The sequence below is a fragment of the Amphiura filiformis genome, chromosome 6 (genome assembly GCF_039555335.1).
Source record: "Amphiura filiformis chromosome 6, Afil_fr2py, whole genome shotgun sequence".
NCBI lineage: Eukaryota > Metazoa > Echinodermata > Ophiuroidea > Amphilepidida > Amphiuridae > Amphiura > Amphiura filiformis.
In genome coordinates, this window is record NC_092633.1 from 63,097,473 (window position 1) to 63,121,459 (window position 23,987).

General features: G+C 35.7%; 1 long non-coding RNA gene across 1 annotated transcript in view; it reads left to right on the forward strand.

The window, feature by feature from the left end:
* Positions 1–23,987, forward strand: part of LOC140155792 (uncharacterized) — a 69,390-nt gene that overhangs the window by 38,811 nt on the left and 6,592 nt on the right. Inside the window, exon 2 of the long non-coding RNA XR_011859427.1 lies at positions 20,708–21,919. This is a non-coding gene — a long non-coding RNA (uncharacterized lncRNA). The remainder of the gene's footprint in view (positions 1–20,707; positions 21,920–23,987) is intronic.

The window sequence follows — 23,987 nt, forward strand, 5'->3', positions numbered from 1 at the left end:
TTTTTAGAACCATGGATATGTTATAACCATGCTGGTACAATGTCATTGCAATAATTGGCCAATGCTATTAGGACAGGTGCTTTGAATTATCACATTAGGGTTGACAACTTGACTATGTGATACATTCTTGAAATTACCAACTTGTAATTTGAGGCTAAAACTAGCATGTCAAAATGATTAAGAAAATATTAATGGATACCAACAGTATTTTGTTCCTAATCAAGTACATTCATTATATTGCATTGCGTGTTATTGCCTTACCTTGCCTTGCTTTGCATTGCATTGCATTGCATTGCGTTCTGTTAACATAACATAACAGTACATTGTATTATATTGCATTGCATTGCATTGTGTTATGTTTTCTTACATTACATTGCATTGTCTTGCATTGCATTGCCTTATGTTATGTTACATAACAGTACATTGCATTATATTGCATTGCATTATATTGCATTGCATTATATTGCATTGCATTATATTGCATTGCATTATATTGCATTATATTGCATTGCATGATATTGCATTGTATAGTGTTATGTTTTCTTACATTACATTGCATTGCCGTGCCTTGCATTGCCTTATGTTATGTTACATTACCTCGCATTGCATTGCATGACATGTGATGACATTTTCAACAACTCTTCCTATACCTTTGTACTGGAGCCAAACATTGTTAATCCATGATGAATCCACACTTTTACTGTAGCGTATACGTGAACGCGAGCGAGACTACGCATTACGCGAGAGCGCGTAAAATTCGTCATGCCTGGAACCTTTGTGCGTATGCAAACTTTCAATTTGAATTTAGTATTTTTCAGGTAGCGGCTAAACATTGCCATTTTATTCTGTAGTTTTATTGCTGATATCAACAGAGAAATCATCGAAGTTTTTGTAAGGCTGAGTGGCAATGATTGACGGACATTCCTCGTAAAATAATCGTGAATCATACGATCGTTAGCTTCTTTTCGTTGTTGAAAGGATTCAATCATGTTTCACGAAGCTGCCCTCATGAAGTAAACCACGAGACGCGCGGACGCGAGTTGTTAATCGGTGATGAACAACGGTGAAACATGATTGAATCCCTAAATGTAGGGTTGGGATAAAGGTATTATTGCTTGTTTATTTAGTTTATTCGGTTCATATGTGTAGTGATTGTTTCAGACTTTCTAAATGATATTTTCATGTTTTTTGTTCAATCATAGTAAGAATATTTTCTATGAGGTTGTGTCAATCATGTACAGACTCTCATCAGACTTTAATAATGTCACATGTTGTTCTTTATATCATGCCAATCTCCTGATATACTGCATATAGCCGTGCTGTGTCGACACAGTACCTGTAGGACCATCTACTGTTACTTGTGATGAAAATTACCAATAGGGTATCTGATATCCATCTGCCTGCCTTCCTGCCTTCCTTCCTTCCTCTGCCAGCCAGCCAGCTGATAATGAGAATGACCAAATTGTGGAACAGAGCCAAGTCTCGTTAGGTTTGGCTGGCTGATAAAGTTAGGTACCCATGCCTAGACGTGGTGAGTTTGCAAAGGAAAGTGTACTTGGTACATACATACATGTGCATGCATAATATGATGATGATGGTGATGATAATTACCGTATTTCGTCAAATAAACGCCCCCGGGGTTCGTTACATTTTCCCAAGGGGGGTGTTTATTCAAGGTCAATTTTAGAATGATAATTCCCGTTAAAATCATTAGGTAAACTTAAAATTCACGCTAAAATGACGAACTATGAACTAGAAACACTGACTTCTGGTTCACTTCCGGGTTTCTGAGCCAGATTTTTGCTAATTATTAACGCTATTATTGACCATGTGAGCAACTTGGTAAGCTTACTACACAAGATACCATGGAAATATCGGCATTTTTTAAACATCTTGGTTGAAAAAAAGTGGTGGGGCGTTTATGTGAGGGGGGATGACTATTTGACGAAATACGGTATGATTGTGATGATAATGATGATGATGGTGATCAATGATGACCTATGGTAATGATGAAGATGATTATGATAATTATGATGATGGTAATCGATTATTATGATGAAGCTATGATAATGATGATGATGATATATATGATAATGATGAGGTGGATAATGATAACTAAGGACAATGTTAGCTGTTAGGTGTTTGTCCTTCATTGTTTCTCATTTGAACATGATAGGTATCATTGTTGTGTAATAGAACATATCGTTTGAATTCTAAATTTTCATTTTGAATGGCAACTGGTTCATTTCATTTTGACTGGTCTCATATGAACATGATAAATGGTTGCCAGTATTTAAAATAGCAGCTATGTCATATAAATAAGTTGCAGACATGTAAAAAACAGGAAAGAAAAAGTAAGTAATATGCAGTGAAATATATGAATGTGTCCAGTCACAACAGTTATTCAGTTTCAAGCAGCTGCCAGAGACATCACGCATTGGGAATTATTTTTCACTAGAAATTTATTTCTTCAAAACCTAGAAGGAGAGTGGCCAGATAGTGCAGGCACATAACCTTACTTATTATGTGTGAACTTCAAATGTCAAACATACAAAAAGGAAAAGATTATCCTAGAACGATACAAGCAAATTTATAAGGAAAAAAAGAACGGAAAAAATGTTTGATTTACGGATCAATCCAAGAGGCCTTGATATTCTGAAAATAGTAAATATAACAACTTGTTAGATGAAACAAACAAATGATGAAGCCAACCAAGTATTTTTACGATACATAACATTAAACCTGCAAGGCCTCAGCACACTCCAGACATATGTTGCTGATAGTCTAGAATTGTACAGTTAATGCGTGTTTATACTCCTTTACCATTCCACATGTCACTCAATCCAGATAATGTCTGTCATACCATTATGCCTGATATCAATGGTTACTGCATGCTAAGACTATACAGCAGCCTTAGAGAACAATATTGAGGCTATCTATGTTTTTTCTTAAAATAAATGCCTGTTCCTATCAACCATAATAAAATCAAACATATGCTGCAGGCAGGGTAATGCATCTAAACATTTCTACATCATATACTCAGGCAGTGTATAAGATCCTTCTGTTTTTGATATATTACCGTTTCATCATGTGGGTAAATTTTGGTTCAAGGAAGTAGTGAAGAGAGTTGCATATCAAACTGTGGGCTGGGTATCTGTGTTAGTTTTGTACTTTCATCAAATTTGCCATTTGTTTCTGCTGTCAGGGCATTGGGCTATTATATTTGAAATTCATACACCCCCTATGGAAGTCATTACCTTATCTTCTACACAGGGTGTAAAGATTTTCACTGGAGTCGCCCATTTAGATAACCCCATTTGAAATTCCTGTGTGGGAGAATAATATGTCTTGCAGAGGGGTGATGAATTTCAACTGGAATAGCACACTACAAACACACTTTATATATATAGCACATTCAGTCCAAAGGATCTCAAAGCACTTTACAACAATATATAAAAAAAGTCAAAAGGATAAAAAGCCTACAACCCTCCAAACCCTAAAACAGCAAAACATTCATGTTTGTTGTTGGAGACTTGTAAACAACATTCTACAGCAAATTAATACACAGTCTTATAAATCAAAATAATGTCATATAGGTCACTTGGAGAGATGTTGGTCAGGGAAATTCACAGTGGGCACTAATTAGGGTAGTTGGTACTGATTAGATGGAATGTACTAACTTAGTTAAAAGACAAACCTGTTTTGGCTTTGTCAAATGAAAATACCATTGAAACAAAATTATTATGTGTAAAATAAAAGTGTTAGTAAACCATCTTCTTGAGAGAGTGATAAATGGTATTGTGGAATCTGTATGGTAAGACAACATTATAATAAATGTCACTTGCTGACACACTCACCCCTACACCTATGCTCTCTGACACAAACAGCTTGATGCTAAGAAATATGTAGGAACTTATAGGTTATATATTTGCGCATTTGGTGCCCCTTTATTTTTAAGTGTGGGGCCACCTTCATTACAAACCGCATAATTCTAGTTAAAGTGCCCGATATGAGTTTCATACCTTTTTACTTGTTTTACAAACTTTTAGCCACATACCTTCCTCAATGAATCTGGGCATTTGTCTGTTTTTCTCCTGATATATTTTGTTTGATCATTTTCCCCTTATGTTTTGGATTCTTCCTTAAATTTTCAAACTATATTTTGTATCTTTCTGAATATACCCATCATTGCAGAGCAACAACTACAACATACATCTGTACAGCATTTGTCAACTCACAGAGTAACATCCATGCATGCAGCCATTGAGGAAAGATGCAAGTAATAGAAAATATTCACAACACGCTGAGTGTGACCTCTGATTACCTGCCTAGCATCCTTGCTCGCTCGCCATGCCCGTCCGCTTGCTTCAAATGTATGTACATAGGTACGTACGTAAGCTGTTGTAGTGTCTACGCACGCATGCAGTGATATGGTATAGGCAGATATATTAACCACCCTGGCTCATATAGCCATGTTGTTTGTTCACAAGCCACGGGGCATGGTAGTACAAATTATAATACATATTCCATGGGAAAATGGCTACAAGGCATGTATGGATTAGGTTTTAAGAAGACTGTTTGCTGCTATGTAATATTAACCATGTTTTTGTTTCACTCAATTTGAGTAATGAAATCCTTTGGGTTAACCAGGTTTCAGTGACATTTGATTGAATGTAGATTTATTATGGCATATTTTAGAACTAAGAATGTCATGCTTATTAGTCAGACAGTAAGTCTCAATGCTTCAGCTCTTTGCCACATCGTTTAAGGGATGGGGTATGAACGTTTGGACAGTATTTATTGTGGGACATTAGAGCACATCAGACATATAGAATTGCATTCTGAATACGAAGGATGTCCTTCTGATATCTAATAATTTTGATTTTTGAAATTCACAATGTAATACACATTTTATGGCAAATGATTAAAAATTGATATTTTTGATATTTAACAGTACTCGAAGTAAACTTTATAAATCTGATGATTTATACTTAAAGTGTATGTAGGTGGGATGAAAAGCCGACGATCAAATGAAAATTTTGACCTTTTGTATTGAAGATATGGATTTTTTTCCCCAAAACACCAAAAAAATGTAGGTCTTTTTGGGAAAAAATCCATATCTTCAGTATGAAAAGTCAAAATTTTCAATTGATCGTCGGCTTTTCCTCTCAGCTACATACACTTTAAGAGTATATCATTAGATTTATAAAATTTACTTCGAGGACTGTTATATATCAAAAATGTGAAAAATATCAAATTTTAATAATTTGTCATGAAATTTGTATTATATCGTGAATTTCAAAAAATACAAATTATTTGATATCAGAAAGACATTCTTCGTATTCAGAATGCAATTCGATATGTCTGATGTGCTCTCATGTCCCACAAAAAATACTGTTGAAACGCTCAAAACGCTCATTCCAGATCCCTTAAGGGTTACAGTAATAGGGCCCTGTGCAGCAGCATAACCAGGACTTTTTCAAAGGGAAGGGAGGCATGGCAACTTTCAAGGCCTAAAAATCTTAAATATCAGGACAGGCAGCAACCCACAGGGTGGCAAGGGGGGGGGGGGGGGACTTCTCACAGCGGCCAGCTTCACCCTTGACTATACATCACTGTCTCTGTGTGAAAGGATGCCATAAAATGAACCTACCCTATTAAAAATTGTTCAAGTAATTAGTGATTATTTGAAAATAATGATGGAGTAATAGCTGCCCCAAGACAAGAAATCAGGGTAAATAGTAGGTCATAGCATTAAGCCATTTTGATATTGAGGTTAGGATTAGGGTAAGAATTAAGGGGGTGACCTTTATGTGATGGGTGATTCACACTTCTTTTACAATCCAAATACCGTATTTCATCAAATAGTCGCCCCCCTCAAATAAACACCCCCACCACTTTTTTCAACCAAGATGTTTCAAAAATGCCAATATTTCCATGCTATCTTGTGTAGTAAGCTTACCAAGTTGTCCACATGGTCGTAAATTGCGTCAATTGGCAAAAAACTGGATTGGAAACCCGGAAGTGAACCAGAAGTCAGTGTTTCTAGTTAATAGTTCGTCATTTTAGCGTGAGTTTTAAGTTTTCCTAATGATTTTAATGGGAATTATCGTTCTAAAATTGACCTTGAATAAATGCCCCCCCCCCCCTTGGGAAAATGTAACACCCCGGGGGCGTTTATTTGACGAAATACGGTATAAAATTGTGATGTGAAAATGTATCCCAACTGCATTCAGCAAGAATCAAAAAATTGATTCTGATATTGTTTCTCCTTAACTTGGTTTTCAAGAATTAAAAATTGATTCTCCTATTCTACACTCCAGTTTATAACTTGATTCTCCCAAGATGAGTTTGTGAGAGTCAATTTTAATTGATAAAATGTTTGATGAAATTGCACCATTGTATCTACTAATTACACATCTTTAAAATGCTCAGCACTTTCAGTAAAAATAATGTAAAAGAAGCAATTCACCAAAGGATCAACTGCCATGCTCAGTCGATCTAAGCCTATCACATCTTCTATGCAAGCATTAACCCTAACATGACAACACACAGGTGTGAAGGACATGATATACACTCTGTTGAAATGTCAAATAAAAATACTGTTAAATATTTAATGAGTGTATAAATGTAGTTCTAACTGGAGCAAACCTTTATTATCACACTTTGATGCCCGTGGGCTTGAACATACCCTAAACAACTGAAGAACTAGGAATGAGATAAACGAGACATGGAGGCTGCTAAAATAATGTATTTTTCTAATGTTGTATCTATGAGGTTGTAGATGCTTTCACATATTTTTTTAAATATTGATGTTCAGTGTAATAGCATTTTTGTTTCAAATAATAATGTGGGTTTACACTCTCATGCCACAGCCCACAAGACAAGTTGCTCGCTATACTGTCTGAGTATAGAAAGAGGTTGCCAGTTTGATATGCTTCCAGAATGCCATGTTTGAGTGTACGAATATTGATTGTTCTGAGCAAGATTTTTTTTTTATCAGATGAGAATCTGTATGTGTACAATAGCTTGATCGAGACTTCATTGCCATATATAGGCCTACATAATTCAGCTCTTCAATTCCCAAAACATGGCTATGAATGATTTGTTCGGAAAGTCAAGGTACACAATTTGGAGCAATTCATCTTCAGGATTGTCTGGCCAAACTGTGGAAATCCAAAGTTTCTATACCTCCACAATATCACAGATTTAATTTCTCATGTGTGTGCCCTTATTTGCTGGGTGTTTACAAGAGCACCCCCACACCCCACACACACTAACTTGGCATTTTATAAAACTATTGGCCTCTTTGTATCATTTGTGTTTGTAATGCACAAGACCTTGAGAATGTTATCTTCAGTAGATAGCACAATATACCTTCTCTAGTGATAAGAATGCTTAAAAGTGCATGCACACCCTGTACACCCCATCTACATATTGCTGCTGTCAAACATGGACATTAAGTAAAAACCTTTATGCTGAGGGTGTAATTCACTCTATGACCATGGATACACTTGGTCAAATTGCAGGTATACACAGTGTCAAATGCATTTTTTTGCCATCAGCAATCCATTGCCACTATAAAAGTGAGGATAGATCCCCATTGCAGGTGCAGCCTTTCACACACACCCCCACACACCCTGCAAATTTTCACATGGCATTTGATTTTCCCCGGTATGCTTTGTTTCTATTAGTAAACAAAACACTTGACAGTGTTAATGTATGACATGAGCTACACATGCAAAAAAAAAAGCTGTATGTGCAACACAAGTGTTATTGTTTGAGAAGGATACAACTTGTAGACATCAGTAGTTTCAGTGCACAATATTCACTAATGGTGCCATGCATCAAGTGTAGGAGCCTGGAAAACAAACAAGAAGTGACATACACTAGGTACAATAATTAAAACACTGAGTTCACACAAATTATAAGCATTAAAATTCATGTAGTATGATGCTGACAAGCCACTTGAAAGCAAGCAAAGCAAGTCAGTAGGGGTGTCTACATGATGATTGGGAATTCAACTTCATCTCAGCTGATGGAAAAAAAATGATACAAATTCACTTACACATGATATGTAATGCAAATGTGTGTGAATATTTAGTGTGTATATATCATGCCTGAGGTGACCATCAATATATAAATGATACATGTGTGCAAAAAGTGGTGTTTTGGGGGAAGTAGAAGGTAAAGTTTATTTGGTTGTTTTCAAGAAAATGGAATCCCCAGGGGTTCTTTGTACAATGATGTGCCATACAGACTTTAGGATGCTGACTTTCTCTATACCTACTTTTTGATGATTTTGCAACATATCAGTACATCACTTTTTCACAGAAAGCACCCAAAAAGCACCAAAAGTGACCCAAATTGGTTGCTTTTAAGGGCACTTTTGCACAAATGTGCCCATGTGGGCCCATTGGTCTCCACTGAAAACCCACCTATCGATATACCAAAATCACTGAAAAGGTACCCCAAAACCATGGCACATCCCTGTATACCATCAACCAGGAAGAACCCCCTGGGACCCAATTTATAACCCCCCCTTTGCGATTATCCACAACAGATAACAAGTGTGAAAGTTGAAAAAAATCTTGTCAAAAAAAAATGCAAACATTGATTGATCGTTAACATTATGTCATCGTGACTTATATATATTATGATTGGTAGAGATGCACGTTCCCCTTGAACTTTCATATTTAAATAGTCACCATCTTGTAAAATCATTAGGCCAAGTAGGAGTTCATGTGAGTTATAATTACACCAAGGTGGTGTGTTAATAGCGCACTGACATTCTCTTGTATATTGGACTGATGGTTGCTCACATAAACACCTTGCATCATCAACCAACCAACCAACCAGCCAGCTATCAATTGGATTTCATATTGCCAGTGCTTAATCAATGCGGTAGTGGTGAAAGCCACCATATCCGCTCAAATCAAAAGGTGGGGACGATCTTTGACACTATGTGATGAAAATGGTTTACATCATATATTAAAATTTGTTTTTCAAAGGCTATTTTAATTTAAAGGTTTGTCTCAAAGCTCTGATGTTCGAAATCTAATGCGGAAATATTTAATTTAATTTTTATTTATGATTTAATTGATATACCATTGAGGAGAACCTGTTTTGTTGGTGTAATATTGCACATTATGTTGCAAAAAATAAATCACAGATACACAATTTCTTTATTTTATTGTCTACATGGACAGGACATACAAATCCCCTGTCAACATATCACATGCAGCCTTACATGTCTCACTGGTAAAAAAGTTCAGAAAATAATGAAAAATAAAATTGTTTTTTGACAATTCAGGCAAGCTTTGACACTTGACTTACTTGACTTAACTGCACAGGCCGGTGTGGCCCCTTGCACTCTGCTGAGTAAGCCTCCTCCATCCAGTTCTGTCTGTTGCTTGTGTCTTTGCTTCATTTGGGGTCATTCCCAAGTCCCTCTGAATTTGGTCCTTCCATCTGGTTGGTGGACGGCCTGGTGGTCTTTTCTTGCTGAAGTCATTAATGTAGGCTTGGTAGGGAAGCCGATGTAGAGGCATCCTGAATATATGCCCAGCCCATTTCAGACGTCTCCGGCAGATAACATCATTGATGGAGCTAGTGATGTTGAGACTCTGTCTGATGGAATTGTTGCGGATTTTGTCAAGTAGTGAAACTCCAAGCATTGCCCTAAGGCATCGCATTTCAAAAACATCCAGTCTGTGTCGATCGGATTCACGTAACACCCAGGATTCTGACCCATAGGTGGCAATAGGGAGGATGAGCGACTGGTAGGTCCTTACTTTCAGCGATCTGGTGATGTCATGGTTAGACCAGATGGTATTTTTCAATCTACCAAATGCCCAGGCTGCCAACTTTGTGCGACGTTTAATATCCTCTTCTACTGAGGGCACACTACTACCCAGAAAGACAAAGTTATTTACTTTGTCAATGGGCATTTGGTTCAGCATGATATCTCTTGGATCGTCAGACATGATCTTGCATTTTGTGGGGTTAATTTTCATTCCCCAGCTGCCGCATGCTTTTTCCAATTCATTAGTGGAGATGTGCAGGTTCTCAAAGTCCATATCCATGAGTGTGGTGTCATCTGCATATCGGATGTTGTTAATGCACATGTCACCCATCTGCACACCTGAGCCTAGATTTTGGATGTCCTTCATGACAAACTCCAGATATAGATTGAAGAGGCATGGTGAGAGAAGACATCCCTGTCTAACACCAACTAGGACTTCAAACCAATCGGTGATCTTTCCATTTACCACGACTGAGCATTTGGTTTGCTCATACATTTTTGCAATGAGGCTCACCAGTTTGGCGTCTACTCCTACTGATCGCAGACATTTCCAAAGGGCCTCCCTCCATATGGTGTCAAATGCTGCTTTGAAGTCTACAAAGTTCCAGTGTATTGGAATGCGTCTTTCTTTAGCCTTTTCGAAGATTTGGCGTACTGTAAATACCGCATCTGAGGTGCCTCTGGAACTCCTGAACCCACAGTTTTCCTCTCTCAGATGGTTATCTAGTCTGTTGAATTCGGTTAAGAACCATCCTACAGAATACTTTCCCCGGGATTGACAGGAGGGTAATAGCTCTGTAGTTGGCTGGGTCCAGTTTGTCGCCCTTTTTGTACACAGGGGTTATTAGACCTTTACTCCAGTCTTCAGGGATTTTCCTTCAGCCCAGGCAGTGTTGATGATCTTCAACAACATTTGTTTCAACATGGGTCCTCCTGCTTTCAACACTTCTGCTGAGATCTTATCCCAACCACACGCTTTGTTGTTTTTCAGCTTCTTGATGGCCTCTTCAACTTCATCTATTGAAAAGGGCAAACTTTTGACAAGCTTTGACAAGCTTTGACACAAACATTTAAATTAATGTGGCCTAATACGGCGTGGAATGAAATGTATCTTATATTATTTTTCATAAAAAGCAGCACAAAATTTTTCATGGCCAGTAAATTTTCTTGTAATAATCGTAACGAGAATGTGCCTAATATTACATATGCAAATGAATAGGGGATGGATGACCCTTTGACTCTTAACTATTATAATTATGCAATAGGCACATTCTCGTTACAATTATTATATGATACTTATACAAACTGTGGCACTCTTTTTTTATTTTAAAAACAACAACTGAATTCCAGGAAGTTATATTTTTATCTATAACATATTAGAAAAACAAGAACAAAAAACAATCATTTACACTTATTGAAAATCTATCGCTAGTTTTCCTAGAAGTGTGATGTTTGATATAAAACCTGCTGATTTGACCATGAATATTAATTGCAATCCTGCAACATACAGAAAATTATTACCAATAAACACATCTCACATCCGTGTTTTTGGTATGCTCACAAACAAACAAACAAATATTTTACCTCACAACAGAGTACGTTTTTTTTTCAATCTTTTCCTTCTGCGCTTAGTATTTTATATACATCATAGAAATGCAGAATACAGAAAAGATTATTGAACTTTTGTGGAAGTAAGTAAATGTTTCATTTGATTACATTTGATAGCCACAAAATAAACTGACAAGGAAGATATTTTGAATTGTATATATAATCTTATTGCAAACCCCAGGGTCTTTTTCTCTCTCTGTATTTGTTGACTCTCTGCATGGAGAGCTAAATCATATATATCTTTAGCAGTACGAAGAATTTAGGTAGGCGTATGGCTGTAAATATATAGAATTATTTTTCCAGTAAATCAGATTATAGAGGTTGCGCAACATAATTTACTTAATTTGCCTTTTTAGTAGGTCAGGGCAAAACAGTGTTGATGTGGACCTTTAGATTGGACGTTTTCTATGGTTACAAAAGTAGGAAATGCCTTTTTACTGGGTCACAGCAAAACAGTGGTGATGTAGACCTTTTCTATTGTTAACATGATTAAGGGATCCAAAATGAGCGTTTATTGCGTTTCGACAGTATTTTTTGTGGGTCATGAGAGCACCTCAGACCTATCGAATTGCATTCTGAATACGAAGCGTGTCTTTCTGATATCAAATAATTTTCATTTTTTGAAATCACAATATAATACAAATTTTATGACAAATTATAAAAATTTGATATTTGTCAAATTTTTGATATATAACAGTCCTCGAAGTAAATTATATAAATCGAATGATATATTCTTAAAGTGTATGTAGCAGGGAGGAAAAGCCTACGGTCAATTGAAAATTTTGACCTTTCATATTGAAGATATGGATTTTTTTCCCAAAAAGACCTAATTTGTTTTGGTGTTTTGGGAAAAAAATCCATATCTTCAATCTGTAAAGGTCAATATTTTCAATTGATCGCCGACTTTTCATCCCACCTACATACACTTTAAGTATAAATCATCAGATTTATAAAGTTTACTTCAAGTACTGTTAAATATCAAAATATCAATTTTAATGATTTCCCATAAAATGTGTATTAAATTGCGAATTTCAAAAAATCAAAATTATTTGATATCAGAATGACATTCTTCGCATTCAGAATGCAATTCGATATGTCTGATGTGCTCTAATGTCCCAAAATAAATACTGTCCAAACGTTCATACCCCAGCCCTTAATGCTAGTTGAAATACATGATTTAGCAGCAATAGCAGCTAGCAAAAGATGATATCTAACTGTCACATTTGATCCACCTGACACATTTTGATCCAGCTAGTGGATTAGTTTGTGTGTCTCAAATGTGATTTTCATTTGTTAAAGTTATCATAAATTTCTGGTATAATTAAATGAAAGCATAATATTAGTTGAGCTACCTATACCACATGGAAAATTGTACATGTGTGCATCAGCCGTTTATGGGAAGTAATCAAAGGAATTTATGATTGTCAGTATGTGTTGATTACAATATTGCATCATAGACAGTACTCCAAATGAAAAGAACAAAATAAATGACAGCAGCAGATTGTCAAGTTAGTGATAAGTTTGCCAAAAATTTATTGTTTTAGAAATGGTGTTAACTGTTTAGTGAAAAGATGACAAACCTATTATGCATACATTAACTTTTTAGAAATTTACTTAGGCATGGCCATTACTGCATAGGTAACGCATAAATATGTGCACATAAATGCTTGAAATAAATACTCCAGTTGTGGAAGGTAATAGGTGATGCAATTATACAGGGGGAGTATGGGTTTCAAAATAATTAATCCTAGATTTGCGCCGATGCGTTGACAAATGTGAAATGTACGTATCAAATATCAGCTGTTTTTGGTTCGTCTGCCTCATGAATATTCAAATGTGCCTGAATGTAAGTTTATCATCACAAGCAATTATCAAGTAAACCATTGAAAAGGAAAAGTCATCACCATAGCCACCTGTAGCTGCCCCCACTGTTGAAAACTGCAACCTGTCTCTTTCTTGGTTTGTGAATGTTAAGAATTCCAATCACATGTCTTGATGTTATTTTTGTTCATCCTGCATACATATGGACTCTGCATACACATTTGAGAATACCCAGTAGAGTAAAGGCTGCATGATTTTGAATCAATCGGTAATGTTTGGCTACGGCATGCAGTGCTACTTATTACTAAATGATGTAGTGGGAAAATTGTCCATGTATATGAGGCCATAAGGGAAACCCACCAACGCAGTGTGTATATCAGTTTAACTGTGTTCTAGGGAATTATTGGGTTAAGAAACAAAATCCATAATGCAGCAGTGTTGTAAACATTACCAGAAAAGAAACGTGCCTTGCATTTGAATTGAATGGAAAGGCCCACTGGAGCACTGTATTTACAGTAGCAGTTGTGGTGACCGTTTACCCTTTATGAGCAACTTGGAAAATGGTATCAGTATGTTCGTCTTCATGGGCCAGCATAAAAATAACTGATAACAGTTTTATTTTAATTAAAGTTTAAATTAGAGAGCTGAAAAATCCCAATGTGTGATGATTGTCTAAAACTGTGTAGAAACGATACAACTTAAAACAGTGATATATTAGTTTGACACTTTATGTAGGTTTGACATAACAGTTGATGGTGATGAATAGCCCTAGAATAGCAGCGTTGTGTAAATAGATTCAGTCACGGCAAGACAGCAGTGAAATTTGCATGTACGTAGGCCAGACTTTGTTTTTAGTCCATGCTATTTTGTACACCAGGCTTTATGTTATTCAGTATTCTGAATTTTGAAATGTTGTACAGTACTCAAAAAAATAATTTCTCTTTCTTCTGGTTTTATGGGCGTGGTGAATTTTTACTAACCAGGTGTGGTCTCACCCTATACCAGCAACTGAGGTCATGTAGACCTAATCAAGCTTATTTTATTTCATTTCATACATATTTAAAGAAGGTAGACAAAAGCAGTAGATACTCAGTAGCTGTAGTGCCTACACATTCAAAAGCTACCAAACAGGCAACCTCCTCCTCCCTGCAGGCAGTTACTCGATCATCTATGAATTATATAAATCCAAGGTGAACAAACTATCTGAAAGAAAGATACCACACATTCTGAGGGTCCATGATTTAGTAAGTCTATGAATCCAGTACAGCATGCAGACATTTTCTCGTATTCAAATGAGCAAACCTCTGGGTGTGACGAATAGCATGTATTCCAAATTTATGGAGAACTTACTTCATTTTGATACTTTCTCTAAGTTTACCGGGATTTTTTCACAGTATTTTGTATGTTACAAGATTTTGGACTTGTCATAACCTCCTTCCCAATCATTGGGTTGCTGTTCGTGGTCATTTCATTTTGTTTTGTCTTTCTGATAGGAAAATGAAAAATATAGTAGTTCAACTTCAGATAACTTGTGATGTTTTGCTTTGCCCATTACAATTTGTACATGTGTAGTTGAGTTGATGCATGTAGAGTGTATTGAGCTATCTTCTGAAGATAGCATTCTGTAAAGCTCTCATGCCTGCTGCAAATATACATAATAGTTTTGATATAACAAAATGTTTGTGTGCATATGTGAGGGTGTACATGGCCCTTTCCTACCTTTTGGCAAAATTACCCATTTTTTAATGTTTTCAGCCACTTTTTGACATTTCAGGCTGACTGCCCCCCCCCTCCCCTATTTCAAGCCGGATTGGTGCTAATGACAGCGGCTAGTGGGTTTGGGACAAACATTTGTAGATGTGTCATAAACAAATAAGTTGCTTTGCTAAAAATGTCAGGAAACAGCCCATTATCTGACTGATATCACAAAACTAGACTTGAATTCATTTTCCTTTTATAATGATAACTTCATGGTCTTTATTCTACATAATAAATTAAAAATGTGCTACTAACCATTCTATATACAGTAATAAAATGCCTCATAAACAAATCATGATAATTTGTTTACATTGTATCAAGTAGCAACGAGTTTTGCCTGGGATTATCATGGTTTTCTCTAAAACATTCCCACATTTCTAAGCACTTGCTAAACTGTCTTTGCATGACATCATTAAAGCAGCAAGTGCATTTGAAGTGGTCCTATATCACATATCACCCACTTTACACTATCAGTCTATATTTGCTGATAATTAATCTACTAACAAGAATACCATCGCACCGATAAAACCACCACTTGATGATGACAGCGTTAGACTGGTTAACTCAAGTTGAAAAAAAATCCTCTTACACAGCACACAGAATCAGGAAAACATGGCGGTTTATTGCACGTTCCCAGGGGGGAAACGCATGTCTGCGATGAGCAGAATGAAGGCTGCTGTTCCGTGTTCCTGTCCTTTTCAATTATTTTGAATATTGCATATGGCTGGGGCCCCTCAGATTTGGGAAAGGTAGAGCACTTGCTTGTTTATTGTCAATGTGCTGGTTAAATCTACAAAGAAGTGAAGGTTTAGTTTAAATATTTTGATTTCAAATCTATACATGTATAAACATGCATGATGACTTCCAGGAATTGATACCTTTTAATAGCCCAGAATGATGGCAGAAAATATTTGACATGACCAAAGAAAATGAGAAGTAGCTGGAGATGTAATGAAACCAAAGTAATTGGCCAATATAATTTGTATTGTTTTCTGTAGCATGAGAATAAAGATTTCTCAAGACAGTCACACAATTCATTGCAAATTTTAATGCTGATTTGGTTTAAAGCCTCATCATGTCACATGTTGAGATAAGGCAGTAAATTCACAAACACAATGCATTCATGTTTTTTAAATGGTTGGTATATTTTGAGCAATGCATACATAGATTTATGTTATGCTATCTACTGAAGATAGCATTCTTGAAAGGTATCATGCTTACTTGAATTATGCATATATTTTTAATAGCAAATGAATCATATAGGGGTGCATTTGTTATGCATGTCTGTCATATATTCCAAAGATCAATTGGGAATGGGTTGGATAATTAAGTAGCCTTGTGCTTTCTACTGAAGATAGCATTCCCTACCGGTCTCTTGCATACCACAAATATACAAAATAATTTGGATAAACAAGATGCAATGTACATATGAGTGTGGGGGTGTGTGTGTCGGGTGCCTTGCTGTTGCATTTCTGGATTTTTTCAACCAGTTATCTACAGTAGATAGCACATTATTTCTTGACATTGATTGAAGTACATGTTATGGTATGTTTGTATTTGGGTGGGTTCTATGTGTGTATGCAATGTATATGTGAAAGTTGAGATGGGATGTGCTTGTGTACAGCTTTGAACTTTTAACTGTACATGTGAAATATGATCATACATAATATGTATATCCATGTGTGAACATGTATACAGTCTTTGATGGATGTTTAGTGTCTAGTCAGTCATGTATATTGTAAACAAGTAGCTAGCATGACATTCTTTTCCCGAAGTATACACAACTTATCTGGGAACTTATCAAATGTTGGCAAAGCATGTAATGATAATGCTCAAGAAGTACAATACATTAATAGCTATCGAGAGTGTCCTACAATATTATATATAACATTTTCTTAAGTCAAATATTGATAGTAGGCTTGTATGTAGGCCTAATATCCAAATTCTTAAAAAGATTAGTTTACTTTTTATGTAAACATGTGTCTGTTTTTAAGTTTGTGGCATGATATGGTTGATTTTGATTCTGAAAAGATCAGAGAGTCATTTAAAGAACTTTGTGACAAGTGACATTCTAAGGTTTACCGGTATAAGTTTTGAAAAACAGTTTTTGAATGTCACATCTCTTGTAAGCTGTAATTTGGCAAAAGTATTGTTTGTGAAAACCGCTGATTGCCATAATTACTACAATCATAGTTAGTTGACTTGTGACGAAATGCACATATCAACAAATTTCAACTAAAATTGCTTTAAGGGTGCACATAGGATCATTTTGGCGAGAAATTTTGAAAGTTTATTTACACAATAACTTTTTGAAGTAATAAAGTATACATTTCTGGTAAATAAAATGATGAAAGGAATGCAACAGTATCTTCAAAATAAAGAATTAAATAAAACAATTTATTAAAAGGTCAGAAAAAATTCTCAACTTATTTTCAAAATATGGAAAATTATATGGAAATTATAACAGTGGCCTATGGATGTAGCAGTGCCATACACAATCATGTAGGCCTCATGTAAGACTCGCAAACGCAAAATCGGAATCAACTGACATTTTGGGAATGAGCTTTTTTCGTGGATATCTACTGAAAAATGTCATAAAAATCCTTCTTTAATAATATTTACTACCAGTATTTATTATTTGAAAATGTAAGCGGAACTAATATGGTCACCTGAAAACTTTGGGTTGAAAAATCATAATTAATTTTTTTTCAAATTTTGAGCATATATGTGACTTTCTTTTATCATGAAAATTATATTAAGATTTATATGAAAATATTATGAATATTATCTGAATATATATCATGAAAAGTATGCGACAGTGTACATAATGTACACTTTTATATACTCGTCTTTGTTACTTTAAAAGATTAAATATTTCCTGCCAAACTTGATCCTGCATGCATCCTTAAGTGTAACCTACATGTATGAATGGTATGCAAGAAAGAGGCCAGCGTTGCAAGAAGATTGGGCAGGGAATGAGTCCAGTAAAGGGCAATAGTTACTGCTACAGGGCATGCAGTGCTAGCTGCAGTAGTTCCTATCAATGCTGTTTACACAAACCTCACTCTGATTACATTCAATGTAATGCATTCTAGCTCACTCACACAAAATCTGCCTGCAGAACATTCTTAGCCCATGCAACTGGATTCTGTATTATGCATATGGCCGCACAATTTTCTTGATTAAACTTGACAAATACATCATATTTTATATGGTTGGTTTAATTTGAAGAAACTACAATAGTAAAGCAATATTGTAACATTTGCTCAATTGTTTTCAAAATTATCGTAATTTTTTACACATTGTAAATGAACTAACATACCCTTCAAAAACATTTAACTTAGCAAAGCCTTGTTAAATGGAACAGTCCATATTTCCCCTTATGAAAAAATATTCTTATCAGTGTACTCATTAACAATCCATACATGATTTGTTCAGATCCTCAACAGAACATTGAAAATTATTTTCAAGTAGTATTTTCTGATGTGCAGTTCATTATTTCACAAATTAATACTGGTATGATTTGCTCATGTATAAGCCATATTGTACGGTTGGTTGGTTAATTGCATGCTTGGGCAGCAGTGCTTGTCAGCGGCAATGACCATTTGCACCATGCCAGATTGTTACGAAGCTTGGATAAATTGATGTACGGAATTGAGAGAGTAAAAAAAAGATAGATGAGAACCTGTGGGGATTGAACCAGCACACCCATGATTTCTGGCTTAGAACCTGTGGGAATTGAACCAGCCTACCCATGATTTCTGGCTTAGAACCTGTGGGAATTGAACTAGCATACCCATGATTTCTGGTTTAGAACCTGTGGGAATTGAACCAGCATACCCATGATTTCTGGCTTAGAACCTGTGGGAATTGAACCAGCATACCCATGATTTCTGGCTTAGAACCTGTGGGAATTGAACCAGCATATCCGTGTTTTCTGGCTTAGAACCTGTGGGAATTGAACCAGCATGCCTATGATTTCCAGTTGAGAACCTTATATCAACAGTGGATTGCGGGTGAATCCTGAAGTCATGATTGGCTGCATCCTCTCACAAGTGTCTACGCAGACAGATTAATAAAAAGAGCAACAAAAACCAAATGATCTGTTCCAGGATTTTACTTTTTTTTTTATTTTGTAACTTAATTTCCAAATCAATAAGGTAGAGGACAATTTGGAGTGAACTACTTGGTAAAACTTGATTTGAGTTAAACTTGACAGCCTATAAATGAGATAACCCTAAAATTGTTATACAAACCCCTTTGAAACTTTTCCTATTTTAATAGGTAGAAATAGTACTTGTTGATTTTATATCTAGGCTAATTGGTTACAGAGATGCATCAAAGCTATGCAATGTACTGTATTTAGGTTGACATCAAATTAACTGTGATTTACTGCCATATCATTATTATATTGATATGTTGGGTTCCTTTCATGATTATTGTTGAATTCAAATGTCCCAACCAAAGTGTGCTATTTGCAGAGAAAAATTTATTTATGCCATCTCGCAACTAGAGTGATATGATTAAACTTGATTTTATGTCGGTTATTGCCATTTGCAAAATTATAGCATGCAAAATTTACTTGATATCAACAGTTTATGAATCACACCGTGCATCAATTTGTTGATGAGAATTTCCACACCGAATCACACACTTGGGTTTTGGTAACAGTTTGTTGTGCTCGTTTACTCTCACATATCTGTGTGTTTCATTATGTCTATGACATACAAGTGAAAGTGTAGCAATAACTGGTTCATCGTCTTGGGATTCAATGGTAATGGTTATATTCAAGAAGGTAATCAAGTTTTATAAATCTCCTGTGTGTGGTGAATCAGTGAATGGACAGGATTTGTTATACAAGTTTTAAGATTTTTTTTTCAGTTTAGAGCTAAAATTGGTCAAGTATTCTTTGCATGAAAAAAACTTAATATCACAATTCTGCCATTAGGCTGTTCCAGTTGAAATCTACACCCCTATGGAAGACATGACCTTAATCGCCCATAGAGGGGTGTAGATTTTAAATGGAGTCACCCCGGGGAGCCAACCATCCATGTACCCCATTTGACACTCTTGTGTATGGAAGATTAAGGCCATGTCTTTTATCGGGGGTGTATGGATTTCAACTGGAATAGCCCAATTTGTGACAGGACCAAGCAAAATGAGGATAACATTTACAATTCAAATATTATGCACTGTTTAAATTCCTAACGTTTTCAAGTGTAACTTTGTCTTATGTCACAAATTGATGGCATTTACGTCAAAATTGATACTGATTTATAAGTCCTTCACAATGATGCAAATTAAATCGGAAAAATGTCCTCATTTTGCTTGATGGGGTCACATGATAATGTTATGTAAGATTAAAACATCAGGGGTCTGTCTATTTCTCTAAACTTTACGAAGATTTGTAAGTCGTAAAATCCATTTTACTAATAATGACTTACGATCTGTACCTTTTGTAAGTAATAGGCTTTACTGCAAGGGCCCTTTGTGAATTTACATTTAGGTAAAAGGGGGTATTCATAACTTACGGATGGTTACTCCCGTTACGAAGGGTTAAAAGTTTAGTGAAAGGGTGAAAATTTCAGACCCCGGCATGCACTTAAACATTTTACACTTTATTTTCATTTATTTTGGCAAACATGAGTGACTATTGTGGTTTTTTTCAAGAATATAAGCATTCTTACAAAGTGTTTTTCTCTTCTTTTCTTTCAGATGTTGCAGCAAGTTAACAGATCAACTCATTCCTGTCAAGCATATGATGAAGAACAGAAGAAAATCTACCTGTAGATAAAACAAGAAACTATGAACCAATCTTGTGCGATAAGATCCTGTCCTGTGACTGCAACTTTGAAAAACCTTCTTCATTCTCCTAAGACAGCAACTTAGATGAAGCCTTCTCTTCAGAATCCATGAGCAAAGTCTGAATTTATAAACTATGTGTCCCTATCAAGTTGGACTACAACTATGTTCTCAATGCCTATGTACCTGCAGCAAATAGAGTACTATTGAGGATCATTGATTGAAGGCTGGATTACAAATGTTGGAACTCAATTAAAACCTACACATCTTTGAGAACTGAATATAATATGAACTGAACATGAAATGTCCCCATCAAGGCTCCAACTTGCATCTCCTAAGTTCAACGAAGATACAAGTTTTTATAAGAGTGAGATCAGAACTCAGAATGATATAAGCCCCTTCATAATATTGGAATAATTATTAAGAGTGATCAGAGCCCCCATGAAAAAGTCAACTGTTTTGCAGTACCAACTTGCATTATTACACAGAGAGAAAGAGTCTTCCTGAAGAGAGAAACCATTTGTGAGTGATCTTCCAGAAGATTTCAATTGAATAGCAGCATATTGACTGATGCCATTCAATCTTGGATCAAGTTTTCATCAAGAAGACACAATTGTTTTGACTGTCCTCATTGAAACCCGTGACGCGAATTGCTTCTCTGTATACCCAAACTTTGATCCAAGTTTACTTGTTGAGACTATAGCAACATTGTTTCACACAGTTATTACACACCTGGATAATCTTACTGCAAAGTTATCAACACTGACCAGAAAATGATTTGGTGGTAAAGGACAACCTTGCTTCACCCTTCATATAACAAGTATGATATTGATGTAGTATAATGCTGTGTGGGATATGCTATACTAACAAGTTGACAACTTAACCCATGGACGTACCTACGTACATCGATGGTCCTTCCATCTATGTCCTATCAATTCACCTTGGTACTATCTTGTCACTAATCACTCTGTGTTAATATAACTCTCACAATGTGTCATATGCAATGTATTGTCTTACTAAAGAAAAATTTTATTCAAGGTCCTACGTCTCAGATTTTGCTATTTGATACCAAACATCAAATACCAGCTGTAAAAGATGATGATGATATTGAAGGGAGCAACATAGGTGAGAACATTGGCTCATCAGTTTACTCTTTTCTCTTTGCATTTGCATTGCTGTACACCCATCTGTAATTTCTACTTTTACCTAGATGCATCTTCTTCAGTTTTGCTGGCTATTATAATGCTTCATTTGAAAAAAAACACTTTTGAAATCATCCCCATTTTCTTGGTAAACATCCATGACAAACAACTTCAGCATGTCAACCAAAAAACTAATTTCCAAGCATGTGATATTCCAAAATACAGCTGATATGATTTACTTGCTCTTTTCTTTTTAGTTAACATTATATACCAGCTATAATATCTTGTGATATTTATTCAGTGACTATAAAGACTTAACCCATCTATCTCATGATATCTTTAGAATGGATGGATTGACACTTGTTGCCCAAATTACTTATGTGTATGTATTCAATGAAAAATGGAGCCGCCCCTTGATCGTCATGTCTTATGCATCATACCAGGGTAACATACTCAAACACGATGGTGCGTAAACACTCGATACAAGCGAGACACTGTCTGCATAGCAACCGTTTCTATAGCAATTCATCAAGGAACTTTCAAAGTATAGAACAAGACCCTCGATTTTGGACTTTATCCTGTGATATGAGTCTGCAGCAGACGACACTTGATTTGCAAGCATGGTTGTAAAGAAAGCCACGGCATCTGATTATGGACAAAATGTTATTATGTACTGTTGATCTAGTCTCTTGTTACGCGTGTTCATCATATAGCCGCGTCTGCTTGATAAACTTAGTCTGGGCACATCTAGGAGATAAACCTTAAAGCACAGTATAGGATATAAAATGTTTGGGGCCCAGTCTGCCGGAAATGAAAACTGTCAGATAGTGCGCAATACATCTCCTGTTTTCTCGCATAGTTCAACCATTTAGATGCAAATTTTAACCAGTCTGGGCAATCATCAGACTTATGGATATGACTGAGAATAGAATACAGATTCACAATAGTTGCAATAAGAGACATGACTTGTCACTTTCTGTTGATGTTATCATCCATTTTATATGGCACAAGGCAAACTCAAAAAAAGCTATTGTCATTCAATCCACAAATCCTGCATGGGACTTTTCTATTATTATGAAAAATACAATTCAGTGCTTGGTGTGTTTGCATTATCTGATTTCATTCATGGTTAAAAATAAGCATAAGCTGTCACATTTCAGATAGAAATAATTAAAACGGACCTCATTGGTTAAATAGATAAGATGAACTTTTTAAAAACAACTCACATCTCTACCAACTCGTATTTGACCTAGATAACTCTTTCAAATTTCTATTTCAAGTGTAACTATAGTAAGAAACCCTTGTTAATTATATTGAGAGGATCACACCACCCAAATAATAAAAGCAGAAGAAAAAATGAATAGTGATTGATGAAGCGCAGTATACCTGTCTATCCTGGGGGATAGGCTTCTGACGTAGTTTGGTGTGCATCAAGGCATTTAAGTGTATGCATTGCTAGACTGTCTATTCCTGACATGCAAGGCTCCCAATAGGGTCTTAAATTGAAAAGAAAATGCTGGCAAGGTGTTTAGAAATGCTTGTACCATGTCACAGCTTGAATAAATAGGCAGGCTTGTCCATCCAGACTTCTATCCATCTTGTGTAGTGTGAAGATTTTAACAAGTTGCTGTCTATTTTTCGGAATGAACCCGGGGAATCAAACAAAAATATAAATGTCAAAATATTTTACCTTGTTTCTTCTGTGTTTTCAAAATAGAAATACAAGATATACCTTTTTATTTAGTCGATTTTAAATTTGATTAACCTTAGCCAAAGATTGCAAAGACCAATCTACATTTTAGATCTCTTTTATTATATAATATATAATGTGAAGTATTCTATCCAGCTCAGATAGAAACAAAACGGATCACACATGGTATGTTTTAGTACGTCATTCATGTTGCACACCACACAGGCACTGACTTAGTATTCTTTTGAATCACATAGAGGTAATATAAATTAACAGCTTGAAGTAATCAGAATTAAAGGGATGTATTTATAGTTAATGAGAAATACTTTCAAATTACTATGGGTAGACACAAAGTCAATAT